We start from the raw sequence: 24,390 nt of genomic DNA on the forward strand, positions 1-24,390 counted from the left end.
AAAATAAAATAAAATAATACAGTAGAACAGAGTAGGAGAGCCCTGAGCTGAAAAATAGGAAGTTAGAAGGTCTAAAATTTAGTATCAGACCTACTACTAATTAACTGTATAACTATAGTCAAATCTCTTAATTTCTCTATCAGTAAAATTAGAGAGTTGGTTAGACGGTCCCTATCTTTTTGAGCTTTAAAATTATATGACCATGAATAAACAAGACAATTACCAACTCCCCTTTTCACACGATGCGGTATAGACCTAAATCTAAAGCCTGTTGGTTATAAAAGGATGCCTATTAAGTTGAATAAAATGCTCCTGGGATAACTATTCCATCTGTTTAGTCAATATTTTACAATCAAAGACCAGGCAGGCAGTGGGGTGATTAAGAGTGTGAGCTCTGGGGCTGGAAGGCCTGGGCTTGAATCCAGACCTACTATTTACTAGCTTTGTGACCTTGGGCAAATCAGTTTCCTTCCCCATATAGCTGAAACAATAAGGGTATTTAACAGGATACTGTTGTGAGATGGAACAGATTCACACTTAAAAAACATTTAGAATAGTGTTTGGCAAGGATAAGAACTCAGTAAAAATTGGCAATTAGTTATTGCCTTAACATTTCTTCCTTTGATTTCTGGTAATTTACTATTTACTAATGAGAGAACATAACTTTTTAAAAATAATAATACACTTTAAAAGACTACATTAATCTGTTATCTTTATTTCTTAAAAATGCAGATGGTCAAAGAAGAAAACCCTGGCTTGATTACCTCTTTAGATGGAACTAACCCAACCGACTGAATTATCTTCCTATTTCCGCAACTGAGTTCCCTAAAGAAGTCTGGTGAAATGTAAAGCATCAAGTGTGGCATCTTCCAGTTAGAGATCTCTAAGACAGATGGGCCTTTGCTCCTCTCCATCCAAATCTGGTGTAGACGCTATTAATATATCGACTTGAATTGTTACCAATTCTTATCTCTAATCGAAAGGCTTTTTCTTCAGAATTAAAGGGTTTCTAGTATCATCTGAACATGTGAGGAAAAAGTGACTCTAACTGTTGAGTGTTTCCTATGCATCAGGCTCTTATTCTCAACTCCCTGAATGTTCTCTCCTGTCATCCTCACAATTACCTGTGAGGTATCATTTCCATTTGACATATGAGAAAGACCCTAGCAAATAGGAAAAGGTAAAGCCAAGATTTTAAACTCAAACTTCAAATCTTTTACTCTTTCCACAATAAGAAACAGTAAAAGTGGAGGGAGGGAGGGAGGGAGGAAGGAAGGAATGAAGGGAAGAAAGAAACAATGGACTTCTAGGAAGCTGTACTGTCCGTGCATTCCTGTAAGCCTGACCCAGGATTCATTACCCCCTCTGCAGTCTCTCTGTTCTGCTCTTTTCCAGTTATTAGAGGGTCAAGCTCTATCCTACAGGCCAGTGTAGAATATGTGCCTTTGGGCATCCTGGTGGATTTGGTTCTGTGCATTGGAACATAAAGCACATTTTCACAGAATATCTGAGAATTCTGAAAGATTCTTGCCACTTCTAATGTCCTGGAAAATCTATTTCAAATAATCTCCAAATTATTTTATTTATGGGGAATGGAGCCTGGTGTTTGCAAACAGAAAACAAACAAACAAACAAACAAACATGCCAACCTCTCTGGCAGTCACTTTAGGAGCCTGCAACCTCACTTATCCAAGTTAAACGTCAAATATCAGTCCAAAGCAAGAGGGCAGGTAGTAAAGAATTATGTGTGAGCTGAGAGGTCAACTGAACAGCCAGCCCTGGAGTTAAAGCTCTCCTTGCAAAAGAGGTAAGGATGACTGACATTGTTCTTACAGTAACTGAATTCACCCTATCTTCATCCTCACCACATTGCTGTGGGGCATAGATTTTTGTCATTTCAAGCACCTGAGGCTGGGTTTTCTCTGTTGTCCAGAATCTAAGCTAGTCAGCCCCAGAGTCCATTGGAGGAAGTGGGATGCCACAAAGCTTAGGAATGCTGTGGGGGCTGTTTTTTTGTTTGTTTTTTTGAGTTTCTTGAATTTTTCTTTTTCTTCTTTTAATTGAAGTATAGTTGATTAATAATATTGTGTTAGTTTCAAGTGTACAGCAAAGTGATTTGAATATAAATAAATATATATACACACACTCATACACACACATATATATTCTTTTTCAGATTCTTTCCCATTTTGGGTTGTTACAAGATATTGACTATAGTTCCCTGTGCTATACAATAGGTCCTTGTTGTTTACCTATTTTATATATGGTAGTGTACATCTGTTAATCCAGAACTCCCAATTTATCCCTCCCCACTCGTCTTTCTCCTTTGTTAACCACAGTTTGTTTTCTATGTCCTTGAGTGTTTCTGTTTTGTGAATAAGTTCATTTGTGTCATTTTTTTTTCAGATTCCACATATAAGTGATATCATATGGTATTTGTCTTTCTCTGTCTGACTTACTTCAGTCTGATAATCTCCAGGTCTGCCCATGTGGAAGCTGTTCTTACAACTTGCCCTGCTGTCACTTATTCTGGTATGAACTCACAACAGAAAGCTTCTTTTGACACATTCTACACAGCTTTTGGAGGACAGGCACATACACAAAAGTCAAAACTCAAAACTCATTCTGGCAGTTTTAGCTTATTCATGTATTCATTCTCAGTGACCCACTCTGACATAACGTGTCCCACACTTGAAGGGTTTTGCAGCTCAGAAACCTTGACAGCTGGCCATCTGGCTCCAGCCTCTAACTCCCCATGTGACAAAGGAATGGATTTCTCTGACGGCCTTGGCCTCCGACTGGAGTGGGTGCGTCAAGCCGTTGTTGGACTTGATAACTCCTTGTCCTGGCCACAACCTGGCCTTAGGTTCACCCTGTTGCTGCGTGAACAAGCCACCCTAGGTAGGCCCAAGAGGGAGGATTACCCACAAGAACAAGGTGAGCCAGGTCAGGACACTGAAGCCTAAAAGGTTGAGTGTTTCTGACTTTTCAAGAAACAGACATATCTTCTGAAGGGAAACTTTTCCTGCCAGGCTTCCAGGTCAGACACCAACCACTGGAGGATGACCTTTTACTGAAATCACCTTCCCCCGAAGAAAGCCTGCCTATTTCCTAGGGCTCAGCTCAAAAATCCTCTCCTCAGAGTCCTTTCTGGGGTTAAGTTAAATTTAGAAGACTGCCTCCGGCTAATCAATGCTTAAAATCTATGTACAATCTACAAGTTAGAAACAACAGAGGCTTCGGGGCAGCCTGCCTGACTTTGTATCCAGGCCTTGTACTTCTCAGCAGACAGACTTGAACAAATTACTGAATTTTTTTGTGCCGTGTCCTCATCTTCAAAAAGAGGAATAATAGGAGTGCTTACACCATTAGGTTACTGTGGGAGGAAAGTGAGTTAATTCGGGTAAAGTGAATAGAACAGAATACGTAAGTGTATTGTTCAGATCTGATTGACATTAAGTGCTATTCTCATCTAAAAGTCTGCAGTTAATCCACTTTCTAAAGCGGTAGTTGACTTTTTAGAATCAATCTTTTCCTGAAGGAATGAGATGGGAAAGAGGTAAAATAGGGCAGTAAAAGGGGAATCTTGGCTTTGGGTGCTGTGGGGATGGCTTGGAGATCTGAGCCTTAGGGAAGGCTGAGAAGGTGGTGTCAGAGAGGAGGTTCTGACTTCCAGAACCTAAGGCAGAAATGGCAGGGCTGGGTTACATATCTTTGGTATCTTAGGGTAATAATATTGGTAACTTTCAAGGGTGAAGGCAGTATAAACAAAGTGAGACAGCTAATTATATTTACTCAAACTACAGTTTGTCCTAGGGTTACCCTGGCAGAACAGGATTAAATTAACTATGAATTCCTCTGAAGCAGAAACTGTTGTCCTAGTGCTCACAGTGAGTTCTCTGTAAAGGTGTGTTGAGTGGATTAGTAAATGAAGACTAAACAGTCAGGCTAAATCCAATGATGGCCTTTAGAGTGAGCTTCAGAGACGCAGTTACTCCTACGTGCTCCTCCCCTTGTTGATTCAAGGTCCACCGAGAAAAAAAGGAGCAGCTTAAAAAAAATGTTTAATATGGAGCAAATCATAACCTTGTCATATGTAAGAGTGGCTATTCATACAATTTTCAGTTTTCTTCAGGAGATTCTCTTAAAAAAATTTTTTTCCCCAAAATGAGATGGTAGTCAATTGAAAAAAAAAATTATTACCATCTTTGTTGATGCTGATGTAGGAAGAGATGATCCCAAACCAAAAGCCTTTCTAGATTGTGCGCTTATGGAAACGTATTTTTACATGATCTGAATTATCTTTTCACACTGCTCTGTGTATAATTTGGCACCCACTAAAAACAAGCCATCAAATGGAATGTTTTAGTAACAATTAGTTAATTGTGACAATGTGAATGTGACAAACAGGCTGAAAATTTGAGCATCTTTTGAAAATGAAAAACAAGAACAACCCCCCCACCCCCCAAAAAAACAAACCCTGAGTGTGGCAAATAAATATGAATTCTGAAAGTGATACCACAAAACAGTATACTTGAATTATATATAAAGAAAGTTGGAATTGGCGAAACTATAATTGCTCTCTTTTTAAAAATAATTACCAATTGATCTTTTTTTTGAATCATACTGCTCAACATCAAATATCAGATCAGGGATCAACAAACTTTTTCTGTAAAAGACCAGATTGTAAATAATTTAGCCTTTGTGGGCGAAGAGACCAAACTGAGTATAATAAGTTGGTACCTATATAGAAAATAGAAAACAAATTTCCACAATTTTTATTGACAAAATTAAATACCTAATAATAATAACTGAGTACAATTTTTTGTAATAAAAGTCTACTAATGAAAGGAATGGATTTTTTTTTTTTGTTACTTAACTCATTTTACTTAATAGAGGTTCAGCCTTAGTGTTCCCTTATCATCCAATTGATTGCAAATGTTCTTCTGTAAAAATCATTCTTAGCTACTGGCGCTATACAAAAACAGGCTGTTGGCTGGATTTTGCCCGCTGGCTATAGATTGCTGATCTTTGGGATGAATGCTCAGAAGACAAGCAAAGCATTGCCCATAAAAGAGCATGTGATAGTTAACCAGTAACAGCCCTTGGGTACTGCTTTCCACACATCGTTTCCTGGTACTGGTATAGTGCACTAGTCTTCAAATCAAATAATAGGGAGTCCTTGACATCAACTTGGGATCTTTTAGCAGAGATTCAGAGTAATGTGAAAATGACAGTATGTATCTTGATACGAGAAAGGAACCCAGCACAGAGCAGTGTGAAATAGAAACAGCAACACAGAAGGGGGAAGAAAAGCCTAAGAGTAGAGGGGATTCCCTCTGTACAAGTGGTAGGGATTATATACAGCCGGTTCCTTAGTGAGGAGGAACCAGAAGTTTAAAGCAGGTCCTACCAGAATCGTACATATTTGTGTTCAAAATAATTGTTAGTAAAATGAATATCATTTTCATTCTAGGATCTGTGATGGCTTTGGTTCTTACCTACAAATCCCTTTCCCATCTTTATAAAGTCCTAAGAAACTTCTTAAGTATATATGGTATCTTGGCCAGTGATAAGTTGGTGCTGACTGGAGTCAAGATTTTGAACTTCAAAGTGAGGGAAAAAGATGAGCAGCCATGACCCACTCCCTCATCTCCTCTGGCCAAAAGTTCTATTACTGAAGTCTGTTACATAAGGAGGTCTTCATTTGTCCAAATCCAGGTTCTATTTCACATACATCAATCAATTAAACAAAATTCTTTGGCCTAGGGCAGTAATTTATTCATTCAAAAGCCTTTAATAGTTTATGTGAGCATTTAACCTCTTTTTCATATTTTTAGTGTCTCTAGGGGAAAGCATTCTTTTCAAGGACAGGATTCAGGGACAGAGCTCAGAGAGCTCAGTTTGAATCTCAATATTACCCTGTGAGCCCTTGGGCAATCACTTTCTTTTTCTTTTTAAATGTTATTTATTTTAATTTAATTTAATTTATTTATTTTTAAAATTTTGTTGTGGGGGAGGTAATTAGGTTTATTTATTTATTTTTTAATTGAGGTACTGGGGATTTAACCCAGGACAGCATGCACTCTGCCACTGAGCTACACCCTCCCCTGACTTTATTTTTTTTAGTATCAGTTAGCTCAGCTGTAGACTGGGGATAACAATTCCTACCTCACTGGATTTTTGTGAGCAGTGAGTGAGTTAAACCACATTAACTGCTTAGCATTCTGCCTGGTAAATAGTATATGCTGAGTAAATATCATCTCTTTGTATGGTTTGTTATTATTATTCAATTTACCTATGATATTTATCATAACAGTAATATCATTTTTGACATCAAATGAATAGACATTTAACAAATTCATTCACAAATATTTACCAAACATTTACTCTATGCCAGGCATTACTGTAGGTACTGAAGATACATAGCATAAACACAGGAGATAAATACATATAGCCTCCGGGGACTTTCATCCTGGTGGGAGGTGGGGAGAACAGAGAGTAAGAAAACAAAACACAATCAAACAAAATGTATCATATGTCAGATGATGATAAACGCTATGCGGAAAATTAACACAGGAGAAAAACAGGGAGTACTGAGGAAGGAGAGACTGCAGTTCAACATAGGCTGGGTGATCAGGGAAGTCTTCCTGCATACAGTGGCCTGTTCTCCTAAGGGGCTGAAAGACCTGGTTTAGGTTGCCAGACTTAGCTAATAAAAATACAGGATGTCTAGTTAAATTCAACTTGACATCCTGTATTTTATCTGGCAACCATGCCAGGGGATGAGGGCTAAAGAGGGAGTCCAGAGTTTTCTTTTGGGATAAAGGACAAATGAGTCTCAATGGTAAATTCTGATGGGGAGGGGCTCAGGTGTGGAGCTCCGTCTGCACTGCTGGAGAGGCCTGGACCACGCTACCTCACTCTGAGAACTGAGGTTCTGAATTTCCCTAGACTCCTGCCTTTGAGTGGGTGGGAAGTGGGACACGTGGTGCTCAGCTTCCTTGTAACTCCTGATATTTATTGCTTGAGGGTCATAGAAAGTCAGACTGACAATGATCTTAGATGTCAGGTTAGACTATCCTCAAGAAACAGACCCCACAGCGTCAAATGAATTGCTCAATACTGTGGAGACAGTGCCTTGATGAACCTGGATTATTGATTTAGATGCCTGAAAGGTCAGTGAACTGCAAGGAAAACAATTCTCTATGTATGATTTTCCATTGTTTCCCTCTGTAATTTTTCACCTTTTGTTCAGGATAGCACAATTTCCTCCAGAAGGATGATTTCAGAAGTGGGTAGTGGTAGTTTCTGTTATACGATGTAATTCTCCTTCTGATGATTCAATGCTATCTCTTACACACCGTGAGGGGAGAGCTGGCTTCATCTCAGCTCGGGATGAGGGTGGCAGCGCTGATTACTGCGTGACACTGAAAGATGGCGCCAGGTCCATCTTAACCAGAAGGGCAGGGGTTTTGTTCATTTTTGAAAGTTCAGTTTCTAGAACAGTGCCTAGTACATTGTAGATACTCTGTAAGTATGAAAATGTTAATGGATAAGAATTTGCAGGATTATGATTCTTAAAATCAAAAACTAATTTTTGTTAAAGCACTTTGAAATAATGCTTATTTGTATGAGAGATGTTTTCTTGCAGATGTTGAAAAAAATGCATGTCTTAGTGGTTCAGAGAATAGGCCCAGATAATCCTCACTTCACACTTCCTAGTCGTGACTTCTTCTTATCTCTGTACCTTAGTCCCCCTCTTCTGTAAAATAAGGGCAGCAACACTATTATCTCCTTTCTCATCAAATTATTGAAATAAGTGTCACTTAGACACTTAGATCAGTGTCTGTTGCATACAAAGCACTAGAATGTTAGCTATTAATATTATCTTAACCTTTTAGTAGCCCTAAAATATTTATATTATCTCTAATATGATGCTTAGTCCATTGTTTGAGATCTGTAAGATTGTTGAGTGACTAAATCATGTTTATATAATAGAAAAAAATTTAAACTATTTAGGATCCTTTTGAAGATATTGTAAAAGAGTATAACAATTAAAAATGTCACTACTTGACTAGTCTAGCCATTAACACCCTAGAGAGAGAGTCGGCTGAACAATTATAAAGATGAATAAGACTTTGTCATTGACCTCTCTTCAGCTGAAGAGCAAACATATTTATATGGGAAGGAGGCATTGTCTTCTCCTTTTAATATGGGTCATTTCTTCCTTGGCAAGTTTAGGGCCTTTGAGCTTTTGCTGTTGGGAATCCAAAGAAAATACTACTGAGATGAGGTGGAAGAGCGGCTTGTCAAGACGTGTGTTTGTACCGTCTTCCCTTCCAACTCTGCCTGCGCACAAAGTATACCGCAGAGGTAAGCAACTCCATACTCAGTCCACCACAACTTGGTTTTCTCTCTCCCATGTCAATAAATCCACTTTGGCTAAATTTATGGGTATTCTTCCTAATAGTCAAACCCAATGATTCCTTTTCAGCCCTCCCTTTGTTTCCTGCAGCGTTTCCAGCATGCTGTCGTTTGTGAAAGTACTACGTCCTTGGAATCTAAAACACGCCCCCTTCCCCTCCACAGTTATCTCCTTCCCCTGTTCCTCTCTTCTGCTCAATTCCCTGTAGTGGCTCCTCTTTCTTTGCTGTTGCATATTTATGGTTCCCAGTGTTCTATATTTAGATCTCTTTTCTTCTCATCATTTCATTTTCATCCATGTTTTATAGTACCATATACTCCCTAGTGAAGCAGGCTAAATAATGGCCTCCCAAGATATCAGGTCTTAATTCCTGGAACTATAGATGTTACCTCGTAGATATGATTAAGATAGTGGTCTTCAGATGGGGAGATTATTCTGGATTATCCAGGTGGGCCCTCAATGACAACACCTGTGTCTTTATAAGAGAGAGAGGGAGATGCATATTTGATACAGACAGCAGAGGAGAAGACAACATGAGGCAGAGACTGGAATGATGAGTTTGCAGTACAAGAAATACCAGCGGCCATCAGAAGCTGGAAGAAGAAGAAACAGACCCTCCCCTAGAGTCTGTGGAGGGAGGGAGCCTGGCCTGCCAGCACCATGACTTTGGCCTAGTGATACTGATTTTGGACTTCTGGCCTCCGGAACTGTGGGAGAACAAATCTCTGTTGAATTAAACTCCAAGTTAAAAAGCAGCTCAGGAAACTAATACAACAAGAAAATCTAAACTCTATGTCCGTAATTACTACTTCTTTTCCAAGTGCCAGATCTACAAAACAAAGACCAGCTGGACACCTCTACCAGATCTCCCATTTAATAGGTGATCTAGCCATTGCCGAGTACTTGCAGGGGGCCAGGACTTGCAATGTGCAATGTGAAGCCTTAGAAAAACATTATCTCGTATAATACTCATTTTGATACTCACTTTAACCCGATGAGGTAAATGCTTTATTAGCCTCACTGGACTGAGGGACCAGAACACAAAGAATCTAAGTAACTTTGCCCAAGGTGGTAAAGATGTTAAGTTCTGCAGCTGGGATTTGGGTCCCAGTGTGTTCCGGCTTCAGAGTCGATCACTAGTGACAGAGCTCTCTTGCCTCAAACCACCTGATGTCTCAGGCTACTCAGAGCCTGTGCTGTGTCCAAGTAGCAGTGCCCAGGCCCTCTGAGGAGAGATCACTTCAGGTGGATTGAAAAAACCTTTACAGAGCCCTCACTGCCTGGTAGGTGCACTGGGTCAGTTCTTTGCAGCCATTACTGCGGCTATTTGCTGTTCTTGTTCAAATATCAAACTATCTGAGGCTAGAACATGCCCCAAATCTCATGCAATTTCAGAGTCAGACCCCCACCTCACGAGGATGATCTGAGCCTGATCCGAATTACTCTTGCCTCCCAGGAGCCTCACGCTGATTGACAAACTCTGTTCATAAGAGTGCTGTGGCTGTCCTGCTGCCATGGCCACTTTCACTGGGTTGTCACTGGGCCCCGGGGCAAAGTGAAGAAGCTGACACTGAGAGCTTCACCCCTTAGTATTTATAGAGTTTGACCTTCTGCGCCATGTTGGTACATCTGGAGTCCTTGGGCCCCGGGCTGTCTGACATCCTCTTCTTGGTTCTTCCCTTATAGTTATCACTTGAAATGTGGACAGTTAAGTACCATAACTACAATGTCTTAGTCATCTGTTAGGTACCAAGCAGTCTACCTGTGCTATTCATTCAATTCTTTCCACAATTCTGCAAGTAGTATTATTGCCATTTTGGAGATGAGAAAAAACAAACGCTTAGAGAGGTGAACTAATTTGTCCAAGCTCACACAGCTTCTTAGTGGCAAGGTAGAGTTAGGATTTTAAGAATCAGATAATTCCAATTATTAAACTAGATTTAAAAATTTCTTAACATAATTTAAGTTGCTTCAGCTTGCCTTGGGCAGTGCTGAAGGAGGGGGAAGTGAAACCAGGTTCTTCTCAGTATAGGAAGATTCCCCTTCCATTATCCAGGGAGCCAGATATCATGATTTCTGCCTCTGAGATTGTCTTACGCTTGAGCCAAAAGGACTTCAGTAATAACACTGATATTATTTTTATGACATATATGTAAGTTTTATAGGTTACCAAGAACTTCAGCATAAAAGAGTTCTTTCCATAAAGGGGGAGAGTAGGACCTCTCTTTCTTAGAATTCTGTGTTGGGGTATCCCCTCTGTGCAGAGGTTCATCTCCTGTGAAGCTAAAGAAGTTTAAATGTTCAGGGACTCTCCTTAGTTCAGGCATATGCTTTTGTAAAATTTGAAAAAAGTAAAATATTTTAACCACAATACCTTCACGTTGGGTGGTGTCAGACTGGCTATGGACATTTTGGCTATTTGGCTAATGGCAAATTGAATTGGGGATCCTTTTAGTTTGGGTCTGGTAGGATGTATTTTGTGGATTGCAGTCACTTCCAGGGATAGCTAAGTTTTGCTACCTGTCCTCATGCAGGAGTACGTTCAGAAATACTCCTGCTGTCTACTCATTTGGGGGTCAAGGAATGAAGACAAAGGGTTAGAGGTTGTAATGTGAGCTGAGCATGTCCCTACAATGCCAGAAGTATGTGGATACAGAGTATAAAGAAGGTTTGAAATGTTCAGAGCCCGAAGCCCATTTGTGGAAAGTTCTTCAAATCATCCTACATGAAAAACTAGAGGCATCCAATGGTTAATTAACTCAGAAGTTCTCCCCTATCAAGAGATTCATGAGGGAGCAATCAGAGTATGCAACCAAGGGGGGGAAAAAGTAGGAAAAATATACTAACATACTATTGGGTATATCAGGAAGGTAATGAAAAAAAAGATTATTTTTATCCATTTTGTGATGTATTTGTTGGCTTTCTAAATGTATACTTCGTGGTGATTTCTTTTCATATTCTAATTAAATAGTCACATTTGTACCTATTATTTATTACTTAGTGCTCTTTCTATTAAAGAGGGCTCCTGTAATTGTATAGGCTTCAGATTCTGCAAATCCTATATCTACCTCTGTCATACTGGCACTTAAAAATGCACTAACTATTCAGACCCTTCATGAATGGTTGGTGGCAGGGAAAAGATGGGAGAATCCAGACCTGTGGGCTACCAGGGGAGTGGTCTTGGCACTGAGCTGGGACTGGGGCTCTCTGGCTCTGGTGTGAGTGATCAGGTCCCACACGATGCCTGGTTTCCATGATCACATTTTTTCCAGCAAGGCGGGTCTAATGAACAGGAAGCTGTCATCACTTCAGAGGAGTGAAGTCTTCCCCAAACCACTACCACGTCTCTTCTCTACCTCCTACGAGGCCTAAAATGTCAGAATCACAGACACATTCCTTTGGGTTCAGAAAGTTATTCAGTCTTCAAGAATGAAGTTATTAAAAGCAAACGTTCTCACAAGCAGTTTCGTTGTAAATCAGTATTAAGTAGCCCTTAGTCCTGAGGCTTAGGAGATGCTTCTGGGGAGGATGCTGACTGACTAATTTCTGAACATCTAATAGGTATCAGGACATTGCACATTGTATTATGCCTGGTCTCAGTCCATCCTCCAACAGAAGGTGCTTAGGGCTGCCACCAAATCCTGGCTGAACAAGATTCCCAGAGATTAGGGCACAAAAGGAGTTAAATGACAAACTGGAAGACAAGGGCTTAAAACATTTCAGGCATTTCACAATCATGCCTTGGGCCAGCCCTGCTTTTTACTGTTTTTCCCCAACTCTAGTAAAATGCTGATTGCTACTCCTCCTAATCACACAGAGCAGGGCAGAATACACCCTAACATCACACAGGATGTAAAAAAATAACCCCTGGGCAATGAAAGTATGTTCATCTAGCATAAGGAACATAATTGGGATTAAAAGCCAAAGGACACCTGGATTTCAACAAAAATCAATTACCAAGGGGGAAAGGGTTTTCAAGACAACTAGAACCAGACAGTTAAACATTAGCTTTCAATGGTTTGAAGTGTTTAGGTTTTGCAATGGTGCGGTTTGGAAGCTCTCCAGCAGAAAAACTATTTTCTTTTAAGAAAAGAGCTCTCTGGAATATTTTCTTTGCTGAAATAATGTGATCCTTAATGACGTCTTATATGACCCAAACTTTAAATGGACCCATTATTTTAGCTGACCTTATTCTTGCTAGGTTTTTACAGGTTAGTAATGAACTATCAACAGCTTCCTGATAATTAATCCTACTTTTTCAAAGAACTGTTAGCCTGCTGGTCTTATCTATGCTAAGAGGAAGCTGTTACATGCACCAGACTTCCTCAGTGGATAATACAAATCAAACTGAAATTCTGCAGAAAGGTCCAGCATTGTGAGGTTTGAGATTAAAAAAACAGATTGAAAATGATGCTGCTGCCCTTTCTTCATCTCCTTACTTGCTGAAAGTCTGTGGTTCATTTGGCACAGGAATGGCTTTACAGTAGTCAGTAGCAGCACAACCACTTGGGTCAGGAGAGGCTCTCTGGGTGGCTTTATCAAAATGTGTGGACATTCAGCGTATGCAGTTAGTTACCTGGGTGGTCCAATTTGAGAAGCTATGGGGAAGGCATCTCAAATAGCAACTAATAAAGTTCCCAGGGGAAGTTAATTTCCTACAATTAGAGACTCATTCCTTTGACTAGGAAATCTTTAAGAGTCTGCTATTAAAATACAGTTGCAGTCTTTGGTTGTCACCTACTCCAAAGCAAGACAAGTGTATGATAGGAGGAGGGGAGAGAGGCATATTTTCACAACGGATGGAGAGGATCCAAGGAAGAAGAAACATGATGAGACAGTAAGCTTGGTTTCTTTAAATGGCGGAGGGAGTAGAGGTTAATGCTGGTCTCATCTAGCAATTTGTAAATGGGTTGTTTGAACAGATAGGTCTTAACATGTTCCTAGATTGTGGGTGTGTGTGTATGTGTACGTAAAATGAAAAGGCTTACTATTAGATTCCGCCTCTCGTCAGCATAGTACAAAGTCCTCAGGCAAGAGCATAATTTATAATTAAAGGATTTCTGCATTTGTTAATTGCCCATGGCATGTACTCTTTCTTTTCAAGGCAAGTCTCTGAATTTCAGTGACGATTTATTATAAATCTATTTCTCATCAAGTTAGACTCTCCCAAAGAGCAGATGAAATCCAAGCCGCACAAGTAGATACGGATAGACTCACTGAGATCACCTTCTCTATGAGAGGTCATTATATCCTACACTAGGCAAAGTGAAACCATAAACATGGCATTTGACCCAAGGCACAATACATTTTTTATTACTCACTGTGGTGATGATGCAAGTTTTTGAACAGTTAGTTGTAAGGTGGTGACTTTGTACATTAGACCAAGCAGAAGTCAGAGTGCATTCTGAAGCAGCTCAGCAAAGCTAGTATTGTTATCCCAGGAGACCAAGGGACACTCTCTCTCAGAAGAAATGAGACTGACTAGACACAGAGTTTAATATTTCCTCCTCTTCATGTAGCTTTTTTTTTTTGGTAAATATTCTGAATTTGTTGGTAAATTCTGCTAAGGATCCATCAATGATCCAGAAAAGTAATGCCCAACTGAAAGGTGAGAGAGAGACCTACTGGTGACCACCAGGTTATGTTCCAATTCTTTTTAAATGCATCCTTTTGAAAACAATGGCTGGTTATCTGTCATCTTCCTATTATCAAATGGTACAATCTTAGTATATTATTACTCTCCATAAGTTATTATACATGTTTTTTTTAAAGAATAGGCAGGGAGTAAATGTAAGAATGTAATGCTTAAAAGGAAGAAAAATGTATCACAGAACTCTGTCTACTCTCTATGTCCTTTCTAAGGTGATCTCTTCCATCTCTATGTATTTGAAGACATCTGTATTTTGAAAAATATCCTCTTCTTTCCGCCTCCACTATTACCATCTTGGTATTGGCCAGTGGCTTCTTTGATCACCATGCAGAGTTGATAAAAATTCACTTCACAGCACAATCCACTACCTGTATTATGTAAAACTATATGCATAAGAAACTGAAAGAAAATACCATGAAGTGATATGATGGCCTCTGATATCTTCTACTGCACATCATTCTTTTTCACTGATATTGCTGGTCCAGACCACCAAAATGATTGTGTGACCCACAGACAAAAAAACAGTAGTCAAAGATACATCATCGTCTCCTGGATATCTGCAGCAGTCTATTAACTAGTTTCTCTTTTTCTACTTCTTTCCTCTTGGATTCCCTATTCCACAGAGTAGCAAAAAGGATCTCAAAAGGTACATCAGAACACGACACTCCCTCCCCTGCTTAAAGCCTTGAGTGGCTTCTTGCATTAATAATAAAGTCCAAACTCTTCACCATGGCTTACATGATCGAGCCCTTGACTTTCTCTATAGCCTCATCTCATGCCCTCTCTCCCTTCCTTAATATACTCTGGTCCTCCAGAACTTGTGTCTTTACCTCTGGAATACCAGATTCTTGCTGCCTGGGTACAGGCTGCTCCATCTGCAAGGAACACTCTTTCCCCAACTCGTCATGGTTAGCAGCGGCTTCTCCTGTAGTTCTTGGCTTAATTATTCTCTCTACAGAGAGGCCTTTCTTGACCAACCTAGTTGGAATAAATCATCCCTTCTTACTACCTATTTCAGCCTATTGTGTGAATATCTAACATGCTGGAAACATGAATTAAAATATGACAGGTAGAAAACTTTGACTGATTACCACATAGGGATGGGGTGGTGGGAGGACACAGAGCAGGAGATCACACAGTTCTAGGGGCTGCATCGTATTCATCTTAGGATCAAGAATTTGGACTTTGGAAATGTGACTTTATGCAAGGCATCTTGCCTGTAATGAATGCCTTTTCATCTGAGTTTGGTACTGAATCACGTTGATATAGAAAATGCAACACGTCTCTGTTGCACAAGAAGAATGAAGAAAAGGAAGGGGGGAGTTACACATAGGCCAACAATTTAAAGAGAGGCTCTCAGGTCCCAGAATTAGTGGTGACAGATGTAATCAAAGTGACAGACCGTACAGAAAGACAGTGCTCAGGTGAAAGGGTCAGAGGCTGTTGGTAAGACCAGCTCCTGCCAGCTGGTGGTTCTCTTTAAGATCTCTTCTTGACTCAGAACTTAATTAGAGGGTTTTATGTGGTGCTTTAATATGGAAGATGTTTCCAGCCTTGAACAACCACTTCTCTAACTTTGGAAATCCTTCCTGTCACTGATACCATGGATAACGCGCCAGCTTAGTACACAGGCAGTCCTATTGAAGAAGTACTGTAAAAGTTCTGTCCTAGGGACTAAAAGCCCCTATTTATTTCTTTAACTTTTTTTTTTTTAGAAGTACAGTTGATTTACAATGTGGTGTTAGTTCCTGGTGTACAACATAGTGATTCATTTATACATATATATATCTATTCTTTTTCATATATATTTTTCATTATAGGTTATTACAAGGTATTGAATATAGTTCCCTGTGCTCTACAGTAGGACCTTGTTGTTTATCTATTTTACATATAGTAGTCAGTATCTGCAAATCCCAAATTCCTAATTTATTCCTTCCTTCCTTCCCCCTTTGGTAATCATAAGTTTGTTTCCTATATAAGTAAGTCTGTTTCTACTCTGTAAATAAGTTGTGCCATTGTTTTAGATTCCACATATAAGTGGTATCATATGATATTTGTCTTTCTCTGATTTACTTCACTTAGTATGATAATCTCTGGGTCCATCCATGTTGCTGCAAATGGCATTATTTCATTTTCATGGCCGAGTAATATTCCATTGCATATACACACACCACATCTTCTTTATCCAATCATCTGTCAGTGGACATTTAGGTTGCTTCCATGTTTTGTCTATTGTAAATAGTGCTGCTATGAACATTGGGGTGCATGTATCTTTTCAAATTAGAGTTTTCTCTGCATATATGCCCAAGAATGGGATTGCTGGATCACATGGTAACTCTGTTTTTAGCTTTTTAAGGAACCTCCATACATAAAAGTCCCTATTTCTATCTCAGTAGTCCCAGATCTACAAGCAGATTTTGTACATGGTGTAATGCTTTACCAGCAGCCAGTTGGAAGATAGAGATCAGGATATACCTTCTTTTGAGTTCAGGTGGGACCTGGAATCAGCTACATTTAGGCTGGCCTTCAAGATGAATGCTCTGAGAGAGAATTCCCTGAAGCCTGAGGTCAGGAGCATCCTTTGAACTCCCATTTCCCAGGGCTTGATGCCACCTGGCTCGCGGCCCCTCCCTTTGCCATCGTGGGTTTCTACCGCTAGGCCTTAGGCTCCACTCCAGCTCCTGCAGAAGAGTTAGCCTACAAAATCCCAGGCACACTCTAAGATCCACTGACTTGTATTCTCTCATTTAACATCGCCCAGTCTGCTCTTCCAGCTTGGCCAACCATTACAAGCTTGTGTTTATTCCTCTTCAGCACAGCACTAGGGGATCATTTCTCCAAAGCTATGACATAAATGTGCATGTATGGTGGGTGTTACAGGCCACATCTCTCTGGGCCCCTATAATCCCCCAACAAAGATTAGTGTTAACTATTTTACTCCTTCTCCCTCCCCCTGAGGCTCAACCTTGAAGAGAGTTTACTTCGACCACATCAAATGAAGTATGGGCTCTCTTTAAAGGGAATAATTGTTGTTGTAAAAAACCTATGTGAAAAAACTGGGAAAAAATATCCATCCCCTGGTTCCTGTAACCGACCCTCAACCTCATGATTTAATCACTTCATTTTAGAATAATGCACTCGGCTATTTCTGAGACAGCTGTTGACTTTTCCCAAACAACGAATAATAAGATGTGGCATTAACTAAGGCAGTCAAACATAGTTTCTTCCTAGGGCTAAGATGCTTTGAATTAAAATTTATTAAAAACAACATGAACTGGCTATTTTTGGGTTAGGGTTTGAGGTATTACCTAAGTCCTGATTGAAAATGGTTTGTGAGGTTCTGTAAGAGCAGACTTTGTCTCCTTTTTCCTTCTTCCTTTCTTCCTTCCTTCTTTCCTCCCTCCCTCCCTTCTTAAAGTGGTATCTTATACTGGAATAATGTAACAGATAAGAAGAAACCACTGGGAGTTCAACAGCATTTATGGAATTATGAGGATAATCCACTAACAGTGAGAGCACTAAAGGAAAACAGAATTTAACTGGCAAGAAGCAGCAGGTCATTGCCTGCAGGGGATGGTCCAGTCAGAAATCTGACTGTTTCATGTGTGTGGATAATGTAATCTAGCACAGATGCTGAAACAACTTATGCTATAATGATATCATATTTGATATGTTCTACTTGATTGTAATCAAAGTTCAATTTCCGAGCACAATTTAATATAATAAGATATATTATAGACATTTATTAGCCAAAATTGGATTTAAAAAAACAAAGTGGTATTGGCCCCAAATGAAAGCAAACTTGGCTGAGGCCAAAGGTGAAGGGAGCCTTATGGACAGCCAAAAAGTCACAGCAAGAGACATAAAACTGGGCCCCCCGCATTTGAGAAGACTCCAGTGCTCTTCAGTGAGACATCACATTTGTCTACAAGCTTTGGGAGAATAACTTACATTTCAATTTCACAAAACTGGTATTTGTGGTGAGTTTTCAGTTAGGTGCATAAAAGTCTTTAAGTGGAAGAGTATGGCGATATCTCTATGGGTTTGTGAATGTGGAATTGAATCCCCTATATTTCATTTCTGCTGTAACTTAACAATAACCAATAGATGATATGAAACGCTGCTGCCAGCGAGGAATGAACTGACGGCATAATCAGAATCCTATTAGCGGGTTGGATGACCATCAAATCTTAGATTTTTGAAGAACTAAACAGATTTAAAATGCACTAGTCCTTTGTCCTCATAAGCATATTAGTATTTTCAGGCCACATCATTTTCTTTTGAGATATATAGTCACTACACTTAAACGTTCTAAGAATATAAAAAGAGCAAAAGTTTTAAACAAAATGCTTATTACATAGAATTTGAATAAGTAGTAACATAATGTCCTCATATAAGTAAATGCTATATTTTAAATTTTATATCTCATGTATGAAAGCATAATTTGAAATTGAAAACTGATTATTCTTGATTTATCACTTGATTAAAAAAGAGAACAGTGGTGAAAACTTCTGAAGTATTCCCAGAAGCATTGAAAAATAAACAAGAGAGAAAAGTTAAATCTGCAGTAAAATACCATTAATCATACCTAACTGGGGCTTCAGAAAAATGTGTTATCAAACGATCATAAAATTGGAAACTTTGCTTTATAATAGCATTGAGGACATTTATTAAAACTTTAAAGTTGACCATATTCCAACTGAAACCATTATCTTCCTAAGTAGAAAAATTTTACTAGCAACACACAGATTTAAGCTACTTAATCTAGATTATTTGCCAGGTGATTTTTAGGTAACCATAGTGATCAGACCTTAAGGATTTTCAAAAGGTTAATAGCAGCTGATAGCACAAGATTGATTCAATAGCCATTTATCTGTATTCATGAACAGGAAATGAGAAAGGATGTGTGAGAGAACAAATATCCAGAGAAAAAATTAGGGAAGATATAAGCACCTGTGTTTAACCATACTCTCACCACTGCAGCTGTGACCAAACCCCTCCTGCAATACACACACACACACACACACACACACACACACACACACATATATTGAGACTTAACGATTCAGGGATTGGGCACTGCATTAGGATTTAAGGGGAGCTGAAGGCTAGGGATACCCAGGTTTTAGTGCAGCTTAAAATGTAATCTGTAAAGCCTCTGGTTTAATTTGATCAATACAGGCATTCAAAATCAATAATGCAAGTTCCAGAGTAAATGTTTTTATCAAATTGGTCTTTAATTAAATTTAGAAGACAACTGAAATTTCCATTTTGCTCTATTAAAAACAAGAAGTTTAACCAGACATCAGGCTGTCTAATATCACATAGATAAAACATCTAAATAATTAGCCTGTTTTTCAGTTTTTTAATCCAAATGTTTGCTATCTTTAGACACAAAGTGGATTAAGAATTAGTCATGATAACTCAATTTCTTTGATTTATGAAGACAGTGTGACTCAAAATAATGACCTGTCCAATGCGCAAAGGGTAACTGCTTTCATGTTAGAAATATTCTGAAGTCATCTCTGCAGTTGGTCTAGAATTATAACAAATAAAACAGAAAACATTTCAAAGTACTACTAAATATATCATGTTATAATAAAATTTAAAGTGAAATATAATGACTGTTCTTCAGGTTATATTTTTATGATTACTAATTTTATTTTCCAAATAATGAATTAAAAATATAGGTGTGCTACTCTTGAGCATGAAATGGACTAACCTTGCAGGTGTTTTCGGTGCTCCGGAGAGTTCAAGGTCCATGTGCCTGTTAATGGTGACCTTCTCAACAAGCCCTGTAACACACAGAAGGACAGAGATAATGGTCCACCACATGTCAGGAGTAGAAGACTAGAATAAAATAAAGTCACAGGTACATGCAAGAAGCATTTATTTTTAACACACAGAAAAGCTATATATTCCTGGTTAGTGCAATTATGTTGAATTACTGCTCACAGAGAACTCATATGAAGTAGACGGGGTGAGTCTGGTTGCCAAATTAATGCCAGTGAAGAAAAAAATGAGTATCTTCAGAATTTAACGGAAACCAGGGCGAGGCTGTGGGGCAAAGACTCTCAGTTGCCATATATTTTTTTTTCTTTTTAATATTCTAAAATGGCTTTCTGCAAAGAAAAATTAAGAATGTCACCTCTTTTATGCCAAGCAATCACTTCATTGAATAATTACAAATTTCAAAAGCTGGAGGGCAGTTAGTTTACTGCCCTTTAGAGATATCTTATCTAAACTGTGGCTACTTAATTATGTGTTAGTCCAAATTCCCTTTTAATCCCTAGGACCCCTGCTGGAGTTGTGGCTTCTTACAAATCAATCTCCAGTCAGAAGCTTCCATGGTTCCTATATTAATAACTTCAATAGCTCTTTTTTTTTTCTCCCACACCTTCTTAAGTAATGCCTAATCCACTAGCATCCTGAAGTCTTTCTTCTTATTAGACAGTTACACTTGAATCTCTTTTATCCCCTATTGCTAGAATAAATCCAGGTGTCTTAGGGCTCCTCTGACATGGAGTCTATAGCCAGTTTCCTCGTTCATACTTAAGGAGTTCAGGATTTTCAAGGTAGTTAAACTGATCTTTCCAGAGTCTGATTTGAACAGTTAAAAAAACTCAAAAACCTGTCTTTTAAAAATGTTCATCATCCTAATAGCTTCAGGAAAAAAAAAAAAACCTTCCTTTTAAGTATTATTTGTTGTGTTGAGTTTCTCAGACGTTCTAAGAAAATGTGTTTTTTGGTTGCTTACAGTATTCCATAGTAATTTCTCCCAAATATCAAGATAACATTTGTTGTTCTATTTACTTTGTTCTTTCTTTCTTTGCAGCAGCTGATTTTAAGGGAAGGGAAGGAAGTTAAGAGGAAAAGACTTAAAAAGAAAATGATAGTAGATATATTAAAAAATAATCCTTTCAAATAAGGAAGTAAATGTATTATTGAATCAGCGCATAGTTTAAACAAGTGAGCAAATGTACTTTTTGCAGCTGCTACAAATTCATATGTTAGTTATGCAATTTCTGAATCTAGCATATCAAAGTGGTGCTAATAAAATGAATATATACCATGTTTAATTATCGCTGAAATGTTGAAAGCTCATATAAATCAACTATCAGTGGCCAATAAATATATCAACATAGGTACATAGTAAGAATTGGCTGAAAATATATCAAAACGAGCTGGGTATACCCACAGAAGACGGTCTTTTTTTTTTTTTTTTTTTTTTTTCCTTTCACAAGGTACACAAATATTTCGGCCAAATTCCTTTTAGAAAAGAGGAATAATTCATTATATCCCCCTTGTATCCTCTCAAAGCTTTATAAACACAGGTAAACATCAACATTTTCCTCAGAGAAGTTAAACATTCTCCTAGTACAAACTTGCAGAAGGAAAAACTCGTAATATAAATATTACTTTGGGGAAAAGCAGTTTACTTATTCATATTTGGTAGGTTTTGAAAATATATGTATATTTCTAGTTTCCATCTTTCCAAATGAATGTGACTTTTGAATGTCTCTTTTGCTGGGGTAAAGAAAACTGTCTGATCCACGGGACTTGCAACATGGATTGAAACGACAAGTGTTTCACCAAGATGTCAAAACAGGAAGATGTTCTGGCGTAACTGGCACTGGTAGTAGCACAAGAAAATACCGGCTAGTCTTTCTGATGAAGAATTCTATTAGAGGACAATCTATATTGAGTCTGACTTTAAGAGTGACGATGCAGGACTGTCCACTGTATTTATTGCTTGCATACTGAATTTCCTAAGCTCACTGATCCGTGACTGAACACAGAACTATTTTTATGTGGTCATACACTTCAAATAAATACCCTTAAAAATAACCTTAGGAAATTACACTTAAAAGATGCTCAACAGTAGAGTAAGGATTCTTTGTAAGATGTTCACAGGTGAGAATGTAGGCCACACAAATGACTCTCTGTGTAGCTAGAGGATCCCTTCAAACTGAAGGATTTGTTACCAATCATTTAAATATATTTACAGATATAAGATTAAACATTGTGGTCACCAGAAAGGAGTGCTGGCCCATGACTGAGAGCAACTAAGTGTAACTTTCATTTTTCTATAACTAGCTATGTAAACTTGTGAAAACCACCTAGTCTTTCTTCATCTTTAAAATTAGGACTGCACATTGGTCAGAATAATTTTGAAGATAAAATAATATAGATTGAAAAGAGTTGAAAAGTCTAAATTACAGAAGTTAACCTGTTGATTGCTAATAACCATACAAGTAATTAAAAGTTGGACAGCTATTCCCAAACTAATCTAGACATTGTATGACTTACGATGTTTCTGGCCTTCAATAGGCCCTGGTTAAACATTTATTTCCCTGAAAATATGGAGAAAGTTGTTTCACAAGCACCGTTTCCTGGGAAAACAGGTAATTTAGTTTCCCAAGTGAGTTCTGATTTTTACATGAAGTGCTGTGATTGGCTGCTGTCCTACTAATGCTAACTGGACAGCAGAGAGAGTGCCAGTTTGCTCTGCAATGTGGACTTCTGCACGTGCATGCTTGAGAAAGGACGCCTGTCTGTCCCTCAGTGGTCTGGGAATCACTGGGCTTTGCCTTATGAAGGCAGTGAGCAGCAAGGGGATAGGGAGTGGCACAAATTCTTCACCTTGTCACTGCTCTTCCCTGGGGGGTAGGGCGGGGGGGCGATGTGTTTCTATGGGGTCCTGACACTTTTGGTGGAAAAGATCAAAGAGCAGAAGCAGTGGAAGGTGGAAAAATCAATGGAGGGTGTGGAAAGGGCTGGTGTGAAAAGACCCAGAGCAAGACAAAGAATATGGGGCAAAAGAAGTCAGCCTAAGAGCACTTTTCTGAGCTCTTCTCTCTCTCCTTCTGGGTAAGAGCTTGGGGGAATCACTGCGTATTTGTTTGCTTCTTATCTTCTGAAACCTTCTGAAAAGACATGAAGCAGACAAAGCAAAGTGGGAAAGGAAGCATGACAGCTTAGTGAACTTGGGGCAGGCTCCAAACCTCCCACTGTGTTTCAGCGTGGGTGGGAGCTTCTCGCAGGCTCTCTGGAGGCTGCTAGCTTGCTCCGTCCACCTTGCCATGGAAGCAGGCCCTTCCTGACCGATGAAGAAATTCCCATCAGAAATTTCAGGAATTGCAGGTCCCTGTGCATTCAGGCCCCAGAAGCCGTTTCAGGATAAAACAGCTTGGTCTTTGATGTTGTGTTCAATCTGAACATAAAGAACTTGGAAAGAGAGAAGGAGCAGAGGGCAGTTCCAGTAAGTTTTCAGTCTAAGACAGGGAGAAGACAGGCTCTCAGGAGGAAAGGGACTGAGAGTAGCCACACGCTTGGCTCTGAACCAAAGTTCTGCCACTTCTGTAAGTTACTGAGCCTTCCTCTGCCTCATTTTCCCTATCTGGAAAACAGAGACATGTTATGTAAAGCTCTGATATTTGAAAAGTTTAAAGGAAATGATGTATATGAAATACTAAGCATACTGTCTGGCACATTATAACCGACTCAATAATGGTAACTACTATTCAGGCCAAAACTTAATTTCTTCTTATTGTACTAAATCCAGATTGATTGTTACTGTACCTTTTAAATCAAGGTCAACTAATCACAGTGTTTCTTTCTTTAAAAATGTATGTAAAGCTTTCTTTTAAGAATTACAGGTAGAGACACATAGCATCATATTGCCACAGATCTTTTTTTCCCTTTTAAAATGAGGAAAGGTAAATTATTTACCAAATAGATTCAGAAGTTAAGCCTAAAATAAATATATACCTACACACATATATGGCAACTCTGCATCTACATTTAATCTGAGGATAACTGCAATGAGAGATGATCTTGGCCGTGAATGTGTCTGAAAGTATAGACTTTCTCATTTGATAATTACTCTGGGTATCTAGGGGAAAAAATGCTTGCAGTTGTAAAATTTGCAATTTCATGTAAGGATGAATATTTCCCCCCACCCCTGAATGTGTAAATTATTATCTCAGTTTGAAGATAGGGAGAAGAGGGACAAAGAACAATAGATGCTTTCGTTCAACAGTATGTATCCAATGGCCACTACGAGTCAGGCACATATGAATACAGTCAAAGCACCATCAAGTGCTGCCAAGAGTAAGATCTCCCAGATGTCCTATTGCAGGAGGTAGTGGGTCTGGATGATGGGGATTTGGAAGGATGCTGTAAAGGGAGAACCCAGCTGGGAGGGGGAAGGCTTTGTGGTCGGGGAAGTATCAGCCACAAAGTCCTGGCAGCTTGGGAAAAGGAGTCTTTCCCTACTGCCACTGAGACTCATCTTTTCCCCAGCACAGGG

At 39.0% G+C, this 24,390-nt stretch overlaps 1 long non-coding RNA gene across 1 annotated transcript in view; it reads right to left on the reverse strand.

Annotated features, from left to right (window-relative positions):
• LOC105083097 (uncharacterized) overlaps positions 1–24,390 on the reverse strand; it is a 233,196-nt gene that overhangs the window by 206,039 nt on the left and 2,767 nt on the right. The window contains exon 2 of the long non-coding RNA XR_006720996.2: positions 19,801–19,873. This is a non-coding gene — a long non-coding RNA (uncharacterized LOC105083097). The remainder of the gene's footprint in view (positions 1–19,800; positions 19,874–24,390) is intronic.

The sequence above is a fragment of the Camelus bactrianus genome, chromosome 8 (assembly GCF_048773025.1).
Source record: "Camelus bactrianus isolate YW-2024 breed Bactrian camel chromosome 8, ASM4877302v1, whole genome shotgun sequence".
Classification (NCBI taxonomy): Eukaryota; Metazoa; Chordata; class Mammalia; order Artiodactyla; family Camelidae; genus Camelus; species Camelus bactrianus.